Source organism: Peromyscus leucopus, chromosome 4 (assembly GCF_004664715.2).
Source record: "Peromyscus leucopus breed LL Stock chromosome 4, UCI_PerLeu_2.1, whole genome shotgun sequence".
NCBI lineage: Eukaryota > Metazoa > Chordata > Mammalia > Rodentia > Cricetidae > Peromyscus > Peromyscus leucopus.
Genome location: NC_051066.1, coordinates 133096774 through 133109722, shown reverse-complemented (window position 1 = coordinate 133109722; position 12949 = coordinate 133096774). Strand labels below are relative to the sequence as shown.

Genomic DNA, 12949 nt, shown 5'->3' with positions numbered 1-12949 from the left:
CCAGGAGCTGACGTCGGGGCCTGTGCTCCCTGCTCGCTGTCCTTGGTGTGACTGACTGCTGCTGCACACGCGTCAACACTGGACAGAGGTCCTCGGCCAAGGGGGACAGCAGAGCCGTGCTTTGCCCTCCACTGTCTCTGAGCCCATGCTCAAAGCTGCAGTGGTAGCCCGCCAAATGTTCGGCAAAGCACACTCTCCTCGGGCTGAATGGAAAGGCTTTAACGGAGACCTGGAAAGCCAAGTTCCGACTCCGAGTTCTTGGACTCCTCCCATTTCCACAGTGGAATGTGGGCAGGGAGCTGTCTCCTCCCATGCACACATGCACCCCCATCCAAAGCTCTGTCCACCCCGTCCCCAACAGCCACCGCTTAGGGCGTAAGGAGGGTTTCTAGGGAGTATCCCACAATGCCTTGGGAGCAGGTGTGAGTCATCCAGACAGGGACTCTCGGGGTCCCGAGCACCCTCAGTGCTCTGTGAGGCATCTCCCTTGGGCTCCTCAGCACTTCTTGTCTTGGGCCCTTTCTAGGGCCAGAGAGGCTTCCGAAGAGCAGGGCTACTCAGAGCCTACCTTACCTGTGGCCAAAGACAGTGCTGTCCAGATCTACTTTAGAGAGGGATCTTCATGCCCTTGTAAACTCTTTGTCCCTCTAATGACTATGACCTCTGGGCTGGGTGCAGGGGCCGCTGACATCAGAGAGGCCAGCAAGCCGACAGGCCCACCCATTTGCCGTGATATAGTGGTGGCCTAGAACAAAGTCCTCTGAGTTCAGAGGCCCAGCCTTAGAGAAAGGCGGACAGGACAAAGCCTCACAAGAGAATGGCCAATGGATGGAGTCACTGTGACTCACTTTTCCCATTTGTAAAATGGAGCAGTTGGATTAGCAGATTCCCAGGACCCTCCTGAAAATACTAGTCCTAGACTTAGCCACAGCCCTCTCCGTTTCTGGGCCTCTTCTTGGCCATATCATGGAGGTCAGCCAAGTTTCTAGGCTCTAGGCCCCACGAGTTCTGCTCAGAGGAGCCTAAGGCTTGGTCTGGCCTGTACTTGGGGTACAGGAGTACCCAGGCTACCCCTCGAAGCCAACCAAGTATGGTGGGCTCTTAAACACACCTGAGTCTTCTGCTGATATCATGCAGTATGGATCTGAGATGAAGAGAGATCATGGCAAATCTGGACAGCAGGATCTGATCCTGGGAGAGTCACCATGATGGTGAATTGTGAACCAGGGAGGGTAGCCCTTGGAGGTCAGAATGCAAGACTGTGGCCCAGGTTGGCCTCAGGTTCACCACCCTCCTCTCCCAGGCTCTGGAGTGCTAGGACTACAAGCATGCACCACTACAGCTTGTCACTGTGGCTTTGGGTTGCATTTCCCTCATACATAGTGATGAGGACCATCCTGCCACATGATCCTTGGCCATTCTGATATTCTCTTTGGAGAAATGTCAACTGAAATCCTCTGACTACTTTATCACTGAGCTGTTTGTCATTCTTGTTGCATTCTAGACCTCAAACCTTTATCAGATATACGGCTTGCAAATATTATCTCCCATTTCTGTCTCTCTATGGTTTTTTTGAGACCTATTTTTTTTTAATGTATATGAGTGTTTTCTCTGCATGTATATCTGTGTACCATGTGCATGCCTAGTGCACAGGGAGGCCAGAAGAGGGCATTAGATCCCCTGGAACTGGAGTCATAAATGGTTTTGAGCCGCTATGTGGGTGCTAGGGAGTCAAACCTAGGTCCCCTGTTTTTTTTGTTTCTTTGTTTGTTTTCAGAGACAGGATTTCCCTGTGTAGTCCTGGAACTTACTCTGTAGACCAGGTTGGCCTCTAACTCAGAGATCTGCCTGCCTCTGCCTCCCAAGTGCTGGGATTAAAGTGCACCACCACTGCCCGGCTTTTCTCCTGGGTTTTTGGTGAGAGTTTTCCTCCTTTCCAGCACTGGTCATGCCTTGCTAGCTCTGGTCTTCTCCCCCAGCATGGCGGCTTATTAGTGCTCCTGACTTCCCGGAAGGCAGGCCAGGTTCTCTCTACCCACGCAGAGGAACGAGAAACCCTCGCATCCCAGGCTCTTGAGTGCTGGGGTCACAAGCACTCACTGCCATGCCTGGCTTCTCACTGTGGCCATGGTGTGTTGTGGTGACCCCAGGTCCTTCTGTGCTGACTGCCTTGGCTCCAGCTGCCAAGAGCACCAGCTGCTGACAGTTCACAGCCAAGTTCCCACTACAAACCGCTCTAAGTCAGACGGAAATCTTTGCAGGGCTCCACTCCGTCCCCAGGGGCAGCCTGCATCTAACGACTGGTCACCACCACAATGCCCTTGTGTTCCTATTCCAGACACCTCCTTACTCCGAGTTCCCCGTGGGATCAGCACAGCCTCTCTTGGGACTGCCCTGAGGTCCAACCCCCCCCCCCCTCAACCTGGTTCTCTGTGCTGGCCTCTTCCAGAGCCTTCCTAGAGACTCCCGAGGAAACCTCAGCATGCACACCCACACCACTGGGCCCGTCAGTTTCCTGTGGACTCAGCATTAGTGTGTCTCTGAGGAGGGCCACCTCACAGTGGGATACTGGCATTGATTAAATCGGTTCCCTGAGCTTGTCTCCTCCTCAGCGGCATCAGGATGAAGCTTACTTTGTGAGACTATGACCAGGGTTACCTGTGCTGTCATACCAAGCATCGGTCACACCACACGCCCCCTCTCCCCGCACTGTGCTCTTGGGGACAGGCCAAGCCTTGTGGCCTAGGATGCTGCCCAATACAGCCAGTGGCGGCACACAGCTGGAAATGGATTCAAATCCTGCATCTGCTTGTACTTGCTGTGACCTCAGACTAGCTTCCTCTCTCTCAGCCAGCAGGGGTTTGAGTGCGGGTGGTCTGAGGGTCTGCTCAGTCTCTCAGCCACAGCTGCATGCCAGTCCCTCAGCAGCCCAGAACCCAGGGGTGGCAGAGCCTCACCGAGGGGAGTTTTAAAATAGGCATCCGTGGCCTTGCAGGGGAGGCAGCTGGCTGCTGTGCGCCGCCTTTCTCAATGAGCTATACTTAGGCCCATCCGGGTGCCCATAATTGCCTCTCATTAATATAAGCCTCATTGCCTTCATGGAAACTCAGAGGCAGGAGACACTGCTGCCTTGGGGAGCCCTCTGGGCTCTGTGGTGCTTCCACAGCTTCAGCCCGCCACCCGCCACCCGCCACCAGCCACCCACCGCCCGCCACCAGCCACAGGACGGGCCCTCCTGCCCTGCCAAACCTCATCTTGGAGCCCATGAGCACTGGAGAGCTAAGTAGGGATAAGGCCAGGGACAGAACACAGCCTGACTCCTCAAGACGCAAAACTTACCTGGATACATCATTCCCCTGGTCCAGAATGTTCGGTAGCTCCCTCTTCCCTGCTCAATCCAACTGCTAACCATCTTCAGTCATTCCCTCCTCGGCCCCTCCGGCCCTCACTTCCCTCACCGACTCCTCTAAAGCACATATCTGCAGCCCTAGAAGGGCTGGCTCTACGGTTGCATTAAGACAGGGGGAAGCGCTGGGCGGCGGCGGTGGACGGGGTGGCGCAGCCTTTAATCCCAGCACTTGGGAGGCAGAGGCAGGTGGATCTCCCTGAGTTCGAGGCCAGCCTGGGCTATAGCGTGAGATCCAGGAAAGGCGCCAAAGCTACACAGAGAAACCCTGTCTCGAAAAACCACACACACACACAAAAAAAACCCCAAAAACAAACAACAACAAAACCAACCCCCCAAAACAAGAGAGGGTAAGGCAGACAAGGAGTCCATCAGGGAGTAGGGGTGTGAGCTGAGTGATGAGACGCTGGAAGTGAGTGGGGCTGAGCCACCACACACTCTGGGTGCATTCACAGGGGGCCATGGAGCACACAGTCCCCGTTAGCACTCTGGAGGGCTGAAGTGTGGAAGGGCTCTTCAAGGCTGCCAGGGCCTTGGTGCTGCTGGTGTGGAGGTGTCTCTGGACGCCCTCCCTCCCCTGCTCCCCTCCCCCCCCAGCCCCGTCCCACTGTCTGAGCTGAGTCCAGGAACTGAATGAACTTTGCCTCTCCACGCACTCCGTCGCTGCTGATGTCCTAGTGCACAGCGTCACCTATAACTGGCCCTCCTACACTTTGGTCCTCAACCCAGTGTGCCCCTTAAACTCCAGACTCCCCTAACTGCATGTTGGACAGACCCCCCCCCCCATCTACCTCATCTTCCCCTTCCACCAGCTCCAGTCAGAAACCAGGACATGCTGCTCTCCACTTACTCCAGTGGGCTCAGTAGCAGACGTTTCCCGAACGGTTGTGTCTTCCCTGTCCCCAGAGTCCTGCCTTTCCCCCTCCGCAGCCCTGCCTGGGTCAGCTGCCACTGCTTCGGACAGGCCAATCCTGGCCTCAAACAAACAGTTATTTTTATTTTCTGTGTCTGGGTGTTTTGCCTGCATGTATGTCTGTGCATCATGTCTGTGGAGGCCAGATGAGGGCATGGGATCCCCTGGAACTGGAGTTACAGACGGTTTTGAGCTTCTATATGGGTGCTGGGAACTGAACCTGGGAAGACAGCCAGTGTTCTTAACCACTGAGCCATCCCCGCCCCCCCCCCCCTTTTAAGCCCAGGTCTCCTCTATGCAGTCCAGGCTGACCTTGAACTCACAGGAGTTTTACCTCATCCTCTCCTCATCCTCTCCAGCACTGGAATCAGGCATGAGCCACCGAGCCGGGCTTCAGATCCCTTCCCAGACTCCTTGGGCCCTGGATAGAAGGCCGGCCTTTCCCTGACTTCTGGTCTCATTCCTGCCTTCCCCGAGGGCTCTTCATTCTGGCCCTGGGTATGGGTAATTTGATTTCCTTCCCCTTTCCCTGCCTGGTCCTGACTGAAATGCTCGGCCTATCTGCTGCAAGATCTTCCTTGACTCCCTCCAGGCCCAGGTCACCAGGTCACTTCCACAGAGAGACTATCACTAACCACACCACCTGGAGCCCCTCTGTCTGTGCCACCAGGGCCATCCTTCCTATCCTGGAACACCGAGTGTCACTGTCCCTTCTGTGCCGCTAGCCCTCTGCTTGGAGCCCGGAGACAGCAGGGGAGAGGGCTGAGGTGAAGGAGTGCCAGGAAGTCTTGGGATACCATGAAATAAGTCAGGAAGCCGGGCAGACCCTGGTGGAGAGACCCTGCTGTAGAGTGGAGGCTGTGCTGTGGGTGTTCTTCAGTCCCGGGGACCAACTTTCCTGTCAGACATGCCGGTGTGACCCCACCTCCTATCACATTCTCCTGAGTGTCCCCTGTCACCAACAGGAAGGATATTGTGGCAGTGACTTTATCTGGCTTCTCAGACCAGGTAGGGGAAGGCAAGGCGGCACCTGCTTTACCCCTTGGCAAGTTGGCTGACTGCTGAGGCCAGAGTCAGTCTGGAAGAAGCTGAGACCCGCCGAGGTGACAGGATGCAGCTCTCTGAAGGACCCAGGCAAGAGCCAGGTTGCAAGGCTACTTCTGACCCTCAGAATCCGTGTGCCATCATGCAGGCTTACTGTATTGCCAACTCTGGAATGGTCTGTCACACAGACACTTATGTTAGAGGAGGAAACACAGCTCGTTCTGGTACCTCAAATCCCAATCTGGGCAGCAGCTAGGTGTGGCTCTATACCTGTGTTTGCCATTGCCCACCGAAGTGGGATCCCAGGTCCCAACTCTCTTCTGACGGCTACATGATCTCCACCAGTGCCGGGTCCCACATGTTTCCTGCTGAGTTCGTGTCCATAGCAACTGTTTGAAAAGTGTGACATTCAATCAACCAGTTGTTTGGTGGACAAGATTGCAGGGAAGGGCTGCTGGGATGCGTGGCCCACACTGTCTCCACAGCAGGCCCTGGCCTTTCGGAGACAGTCACAGAGGGACTCCTGGCTTTCCTGAGAATGAGCTCTGTGCAATGGCCCAGGACATGGATACTGGGCCCCTGGGGTGAGAGGCCTGGTGCCAGCAGGGCCCTGGTGTGACCACATCCCGTTCAACTTTGCCTGGCCACGGGTGAGATGTTAGAGGTCAAGGGGCCCGTGCTCAGCCCCCATCTCTTCATAGATGGCTAAAAGACAAGGAGATAGCAGTAAGAAGCCCCTGCACACACTGAACACAAGCAGAGGGGCAACATGAGACATCCTTGGGAAAATCTGGATAGAATTCCTTTCCTTGGTTCCTCTGAGTCGATTTCAATGTAACCCCAGCCTCCTCATGCTGACTCAGCCACTTCCATCGCATTTGTCATCTCTCCGGTGCCCTGTTCTTCGTGGCCACAGGACCTTGATCCACACAATACCGAAGGCTTCCCTCCCAGTCCTTCTCATATTTGGCTGCTAGTACTGCTTCAAGTTCCCGTTCAAGCATCACCTCCTTGAGACCTTCCCTGACGGACAGTAGGAAGGACGCTCTTCTCCGCCTGTCCCTCTCCACACCCGAAATGATTCCCTTCCAAACTCTCCCGGGTACCCCTGCTTCAAAGCTGCTTGTGTTTTCAGGGTTCCCCTCTCACTCTACGAAAGGGAAGGGAGCACACCTGTGTCGTTTTCCATGTCGTCTCTGGAGCGGAGCACAGAGCAAGCCCAGGACCGTGAAAAGCTGCTAACAGCATGAGCGCTCTGAGGGAAGGGGTGTGGAGAGAGCTGGACTGCTCGCTGGGAGAGAGGATGGGTTAAAGCCAGAAAACCCACCCTGGGGTGGATGCTCCTCGGCCTCTGGGAAGGGCTGGGGTTAGGGGGCAGCACAGAGGTCACCATGGAGACAGCTCTAGGGCTGAGCAGGGTTTATCATCTTCCTTTGGCGTCAGGGCCTGGTTGGATCTGTCACCCCCAGTTGTCACAGTGAAGAAGTATTTGCTGTGCTTGTGGAGACCACGACACTGGTGCTGGTTGACCTGCCGCACGCTTATGCAGGTCACCTTCCCTATCCCGCTTCCCTCAGTTTGACAACGAAGGTGATGATCTCAGCCAGGAGGAGCCTGTGTGAAGCAGTTAAACCAAAGGCAGGCAAGAACAGGTTCCGAGTGCCATTCTCCTGAGCGAGGTGGGGATCCACCTTGCCCCTCTAACCACACACAAGCACCTCTCTGGGCCAAGTCTCCTCACCTACAAGGTGTGGACTCTTGCTACAGGGCGGAGCATTATTCTGCCATCAAAAGAGAAGTCCTGACACTCAGTCACAGTGGGCACAGAGCCTGAGAAAAGTCAGGCACGTGACATATAATTTCCAGAGCCGGGCAAGCTTGGAGAACAAATGGCAGTTTGTAGTTGCCCGGGGCTGGGGAAGGGCGCTGGGGAGTGACGTCTCAGTGATGTGAGGCTGGTAGGGGTCCAGGAAGGACTCTGGAGTGGAGGTGCTGATGATCAGTTTGCACCGGACATGTGCTCCATGCCACTACTACAACTTTAAAATGGCGGGTCTGGTGCACAAGCTGCTTGAGAGGCTGGGGTTGGTTGGAAGTTCAATGTCTTTCTGGGCTACAGTGAAGTTCAAAGCCAACCTGAGCAACTTAGTGAGACCCTGCCTTAAAATAAAAAGTGAAAAAGAGGGCCATGGGTGCAGGTGAGACCGGGGCTGGGAAGACAGCTCGCCCGTTATCAGTTACAAGCAGCTGCTGCATAATTGTGAGGACCAGAGTTCAAATCCTAACACCCATGTAACAAGATGGGCATCTCGGAAATTCGTAAAACGCCAACTCCAAAGGCTTTACCTCAGGCGCACGCGCGCGCACGCACACACACACACACACACACACGGCTTAATTGGTACATTTTATGTGTATCCTAGCTCAGCTTAAAAATATATCTCCCTACCCCCATCGGGCATCTGTGAGCCTCAGGAAGAGTATAAATGCAGAGCACCCCATAAAGTGTCAACAGGTGCCCAATAGAGAGGAGCTGGGTGGCTACAGGAAGCCCAGCGTCCCGCAGGTCAGCGCTTCTGAAGTGTGGTCTCCCCGGCTTCCTGCATGCCCACAGCAGAAGGCATGTGTAGTGGGGTTCTCACAGCAGCCCTTTGAGTTCTGTCTCCAGAGAGAGAATCAGGGCACAGAAAAATAATCTGCACAAGGCCACACAGGGAAGGGCTAGGATTTGAACCCAGGCACTTCAGTTCTACAGTCCATGCTCCTCATGCTATCCCTCACCTTTCGGGAAATGACAATTAATTTGCTACCATTTCCCAAAGCCTCTGGTTGGTGCCATGCTCAGGGGAACACTATCTCTAACTGTTCAGCAAGACTTCACCAGGCTGGCATGCAGGGTCTGGAGAAGGTGGTACAGGGGCATGCTGACCTGCTGTCTGGCTGAAAGCTCTGGCTAGGAGTAGGCGGACCCTGGAGGCTCGTTTCATTCCAGGCCCCGCTGAGGGACCATCCTGGAAGGTCAAGCTGGCAAACAGCAGAACAGAATGGTCAGAATGTAGCCACTGCCAGCACATTTAATTCAATTCCTCCAGCCTTTATGGGGCCTGCTCTGACTCACACAGTCCCAGCCCTCAAGCCTGTGGTCAAGTGCAGGAGGTAGAAATACACACAACAATTAGATGGCACATAAAAACGCATCCCAGGAAGTGTCAGAGCCAGAGACACAGCCTAGTGTGAGGAAAGATTAGTACACTCACGGAGGCAATGGGGGGACTCCCCAGAGGAGAGGTGGTGCAGCCAGATCTTTGAGGGTCAGTAGGATGCACCGTGCGTGTGCGTGTGCGTGTGCGTGTGTGTGTGTGTGTGTGCATGTGTGTGTGTGCATGCGTGTGCGTGTGTGTAGGTGTGATCCGTGTGTGGAGGCCAGAGGTCAACCTCCCGTCCCTTAGGTAGTGCTCATCTTGTTTTGTTTGTTTGTTTGTTGAGACAAGCTCTCTCAATGACTTGGACCTCACCAAGCACACGAGGCTAGCTCAGCAGCCAGTCTTAGGGCTCTCCTGGACCTCTGTCTCCCCGGTGCTGGGATTGCAGGTGTGGCCCTTTATATGGGCTCTGAGGACCAAAGCCAGGGCCACACGCTTGCACAGCAAGCGCTCTCCTGACGGAGCCATCTTCCTAGACCAACAAGTAAGAGTTCAGTAGAAACGGGTACAGCAAAGATGCTTTCTTCTGTCTAGTTGTGTGTTTTGAGACGGGGTCTCTCTATGTAGCCCAGGCTGATCTGGAACTCACTACCCCCTACTTCGGGGTGCTGAGTGCTGGGATTGCAGGGGTGCACCACTCTGCCTGCGAGGGGAGACTATGTCATGAAAGTGAAAAGCCCCGACAAATAACGGACAAAGGAGCGAGGTGCTGGGAATGTTGAGGGTCTGCAGGTTGTCGGGGGAGGGGCGGGGGTTAAAGGGACCATCACTGGGGTCAGATCATGGAGTGCCTTGATCTCAGCTCCTCATCACACTCTGCACCCTCAACACTGCCTCACAGAAGAGCATCCAGGGGCTGGGAGTAAAGTACTTGCCATGTCAGCTCAAGGACCCGAGTTCGATCCCCAGAACCCACACTTGTAAAAAGCTGGGTGTAGCAGCACACAGCTTCCATCCTAATGCTGGGAGGGAAGACAGGAAAATCTCTGGGTTCACTGGCCGGCCTGGCCTAAATCAGAAGGCCCAGGCCAGTGAGAGACACTATGTCAAAAAGCAAGGTTGACCTCTGACCTCCACATGCATGTGGACACTGAACCATGCCTCCTACCCCTCACACATTTAGAAGAGCATTTAGAAAAAGCTACTGAAAGAGGAGATGGCAACAGGATCTCATCCTTATATGCGTTCTGGAGAGCAAAGGGATGTGGCCCTGGTAGCCTGTCTGCCAGGGATGTAACACCAGAGATTTCTGGGCATGGTGCTTGTCCCCCAGGGAATCCACAGCCTTCCACAGTGCCCCTGGGGACTCTGGGTGATCAGAGCCTCCACTGCCTCTACACCACGAGACCCTACAGAGGACTCTGACTTTAACCCACCCCTGGCCTGCAGGAACCAAGAAACCACCAACTCCAACCCCGTGTATGTTGGGGAAACCGAGGCTTGGCAGGACTACTTGGCGCTGGGAGGTGCGGTTAAGGTTTCACTGTCCAATCTTGTGGCTGCCCCCACTGGGTCTCATGCCCTGTGCTCAGCCCTGTTCCGGTCAGCCCCTCCTGGCAGACAGTGAGGCAGGCTGGTGGTGCCAACAGCTGGCCCGTGAGACGAGAGCACCTGTTTCCACGCTTGTCATAAAGACCGTGCAGGTGCCGGGCTGCCGTGCGGGTGCCGGGCTGCCGTGCGGGTGCCGGGCTGCCGTGCGGGTGCCGGGCTGCCGTGCGGGTGCCGGGCTGCCGTGCGGGTGCCGGGCTGCCGTGCGGGTGCCGGGCTGCCGTGCGGGTGCCGGGCTGCCGTGCGGGTGCCGGGTGCCGTGCGGGTGCCGGGCTGCCGTGCGGGTGCCGGGCTGCCGTGCGGGTGCCGGGCTGCTTGGTCTCTTGCTCTGCGCAGAAGCAAGTGCCCACTCAGGCAGCCCTGTGACCCTGCGGCCACCCTGCAAGTGAGCTTGGAAGCCAGCCCCTCCAGCCCCCACCCCCCCTTCAGATGACCACAGCCTAACAGGAGACCCTGAGCCAGAACTGCCAAGCCAAACTGCTCTGAAATTCCAGAACCACAGAGACCAAGAGGTAACAAGCATTTACTGGTTGGGGGGAATTATACAGCAGTAGATAATCACCTCCTATCTCTGGAAAAGTATTGAATTCTGCTTGAGCACTCTAGAGATAGGTGCCTCAGTACTTCCAAAGCAGTTGGTTCCGCCTCTGGCAGCTCAGGCTCTGTCTCCACAGGAGTCCCCTGAAACTCTAGTTTGGCCCTCTGGATTACAGAGGACAGAAATCCCCTCTATCCTGGGCATGTCACACAAGAATTGCATCCAGCGGTGGTTTGAATGTTTGTGCCCTTCCACATCCATTGAAATTTAATTTAATTGCCATTGTGATGGAATTGGGAGTAGGACCTAAGGCTAGACCCCTTTTGCGGCTTGCCCTTGCCTGCTCTCCCCACCCCCACTTCAGTCCTCCTTGCACCATTTTAGGACACACCAAGAAGCACCTCGTCTGGCTCCCTCTTCCAGCTGCACACCCTGGCAGAGTGTCTCCTGGATTCTAGCTTCCTTTCTCAGAGGCTGAGGCCCTAGGCTCACTCACCCTGTGCTTTCTCTTTAGGCTTCCCTGAGCCACTTTGGGGAGCGGCACTAACAGTCAGCAGGATATAAACAAGTTACTGTCATTTTGATAAGAATAGATAGTACCCACTTCCCTCCCTGACAAAGGACCCCCAGTCACCTGGCTACCTTAGCCTATGTGACAGATTTGCAGTAGGTCGGATTTTACAGCAGGGGGCTGGCCTTCCCATTCATTTGCAGCTGGGAATAGTTTCTCAATCTGTGGGACTTTGATGCAGCAGGAACCTAACCTTCACCTTGGCCTTGATTCTAGCCATGTGGCTTTCTTAGTCTTCAAACTCATAAGCACTTTGCTACCTCAGGACCTTTGCATGTGCAGAAGCAGTGTCTCAGGATACCTTCCCCAATGTGTAGCTTGGTCCAAGCATCACCACCTTGGGGACACTTTCCTTGACCCTGTACCTGCATGGGAGTTCCCTTCCCTTCCTCATGTAGCAGCACAACTCACCTCGGTCTGATGTGGCCTTTGTATCCATGCCCAGTTCCTCATCTGGGTTATGAGCTTTGAAAGTACCTTTGGATTGTTCTGCTCAAGGCTGTGTCCTCAACACCCATACAATACCAGGCTGACATCCAGGGTGGCTCTGGGACATGAACGCACATCAACTTCCATGCTCAGCCTCGGGGAGTGGGGGTGGGGGATCAGGATGGGAGCCACTGAGATATCTGGGAATCAGCGACTGCCTGAAGTCACACTAGTGCGGAGTAGCACAGGCTGGACTCCCCACCCCCGCGTGGGGACATGTGGCCCCGCCTGCTAGGGAGGTCCTGGCTGCTGCTTGCTATTCTGCTCTTGCTGCTGAGACAGAATGAAATATTCATCTGTGGCCGGAGGTTTGCAGAGTGTGCTTAAGATGGATCGAGTTTTCATGTGCCTATGAAATCTAATTGGATTCATTGTAGGGCATTTGGTTTCTCGGAACAGACACATCATTTTCTCAAGAGCGGCAGCCTCTGCCACCCAGGGCTGAGAGGGAGCTGGCCGTGCCTTGTGCCTATTACCTATCTGCCTAGCCGGGTGGAGCTGGTTCTCTGGCTGCTGATGGGGGCCAGCGGGAAGGAGTCTGCCTGGCCTCTGTCTGTGGGATGGCCTGATGAGGTTTCCAGGCAAGGTAGTGGACTCTGATTCCCCAGTAGAGCAGCTTCCTCCCTCCCTCCTACCCACTAAAAAGATGCTTGCATCCTTCATTCCATCGCCACAGGTCCTATCCCTCCAGTTCTCCTTCTGTCCCATGCCTCCCCAGTCCAAAGCAAGATAAGTCTTCCAACAGTGCAGATTTTGAGTTCTGTCTCCCACTTTTCATGGGAACAAAGGTGAGCCTCAGTTTCCCCATCTGAACAGAAGAGATGGGTCATAGCTCTCAACCCCCCAATGGTCTTTGTAGGAGACTCTGCAATGTCCCCTTTACACTCATGATACAAGACTCACAGTATCACCTGTGCCACCCACATGTGCCACCAGAATAACAGTGCCAGGCCGCAGCATGGAGAAGGGAAGGCACGGAGCAGGGAAGGGAAGGGATCCACCTGGATCCACCATCTGGAGCTGTGTGGCCGGTGGTAAATTCACTTAATCTCTCTGGTGTCTGTTTCCTTACCTGTAAACTGTGGATTATCATAACACCTCCTGCCTAGAGCTTTGGAGGGGACTAAGGAGTCAAGCCAGAACGCACAGCAGGGGCCTGGCTGCAGTCAGAGCTCAGCCAGATCAAAAGTTCCAATTTTATCTGGTTTAGCATGATGACGCTCACAACTCCTGCCAC

The 12949-nt window shown here is 55.0% G+C and overlaps 1 protein-coding gene across 3 annotated transcripts in view; it reads right to left on the bottom strand.

Moving 5' to 3' along the window:
• The window catches only part of Dlgap4 (DLG associated protein 4), a 160449-nt gene that overhangs the window by 70534 nt on the left and 76966 nt on the right, over window positions 1-12949 (bottom strand). The gene's annotated exons all lie outside the window — the stretch shown is intronic.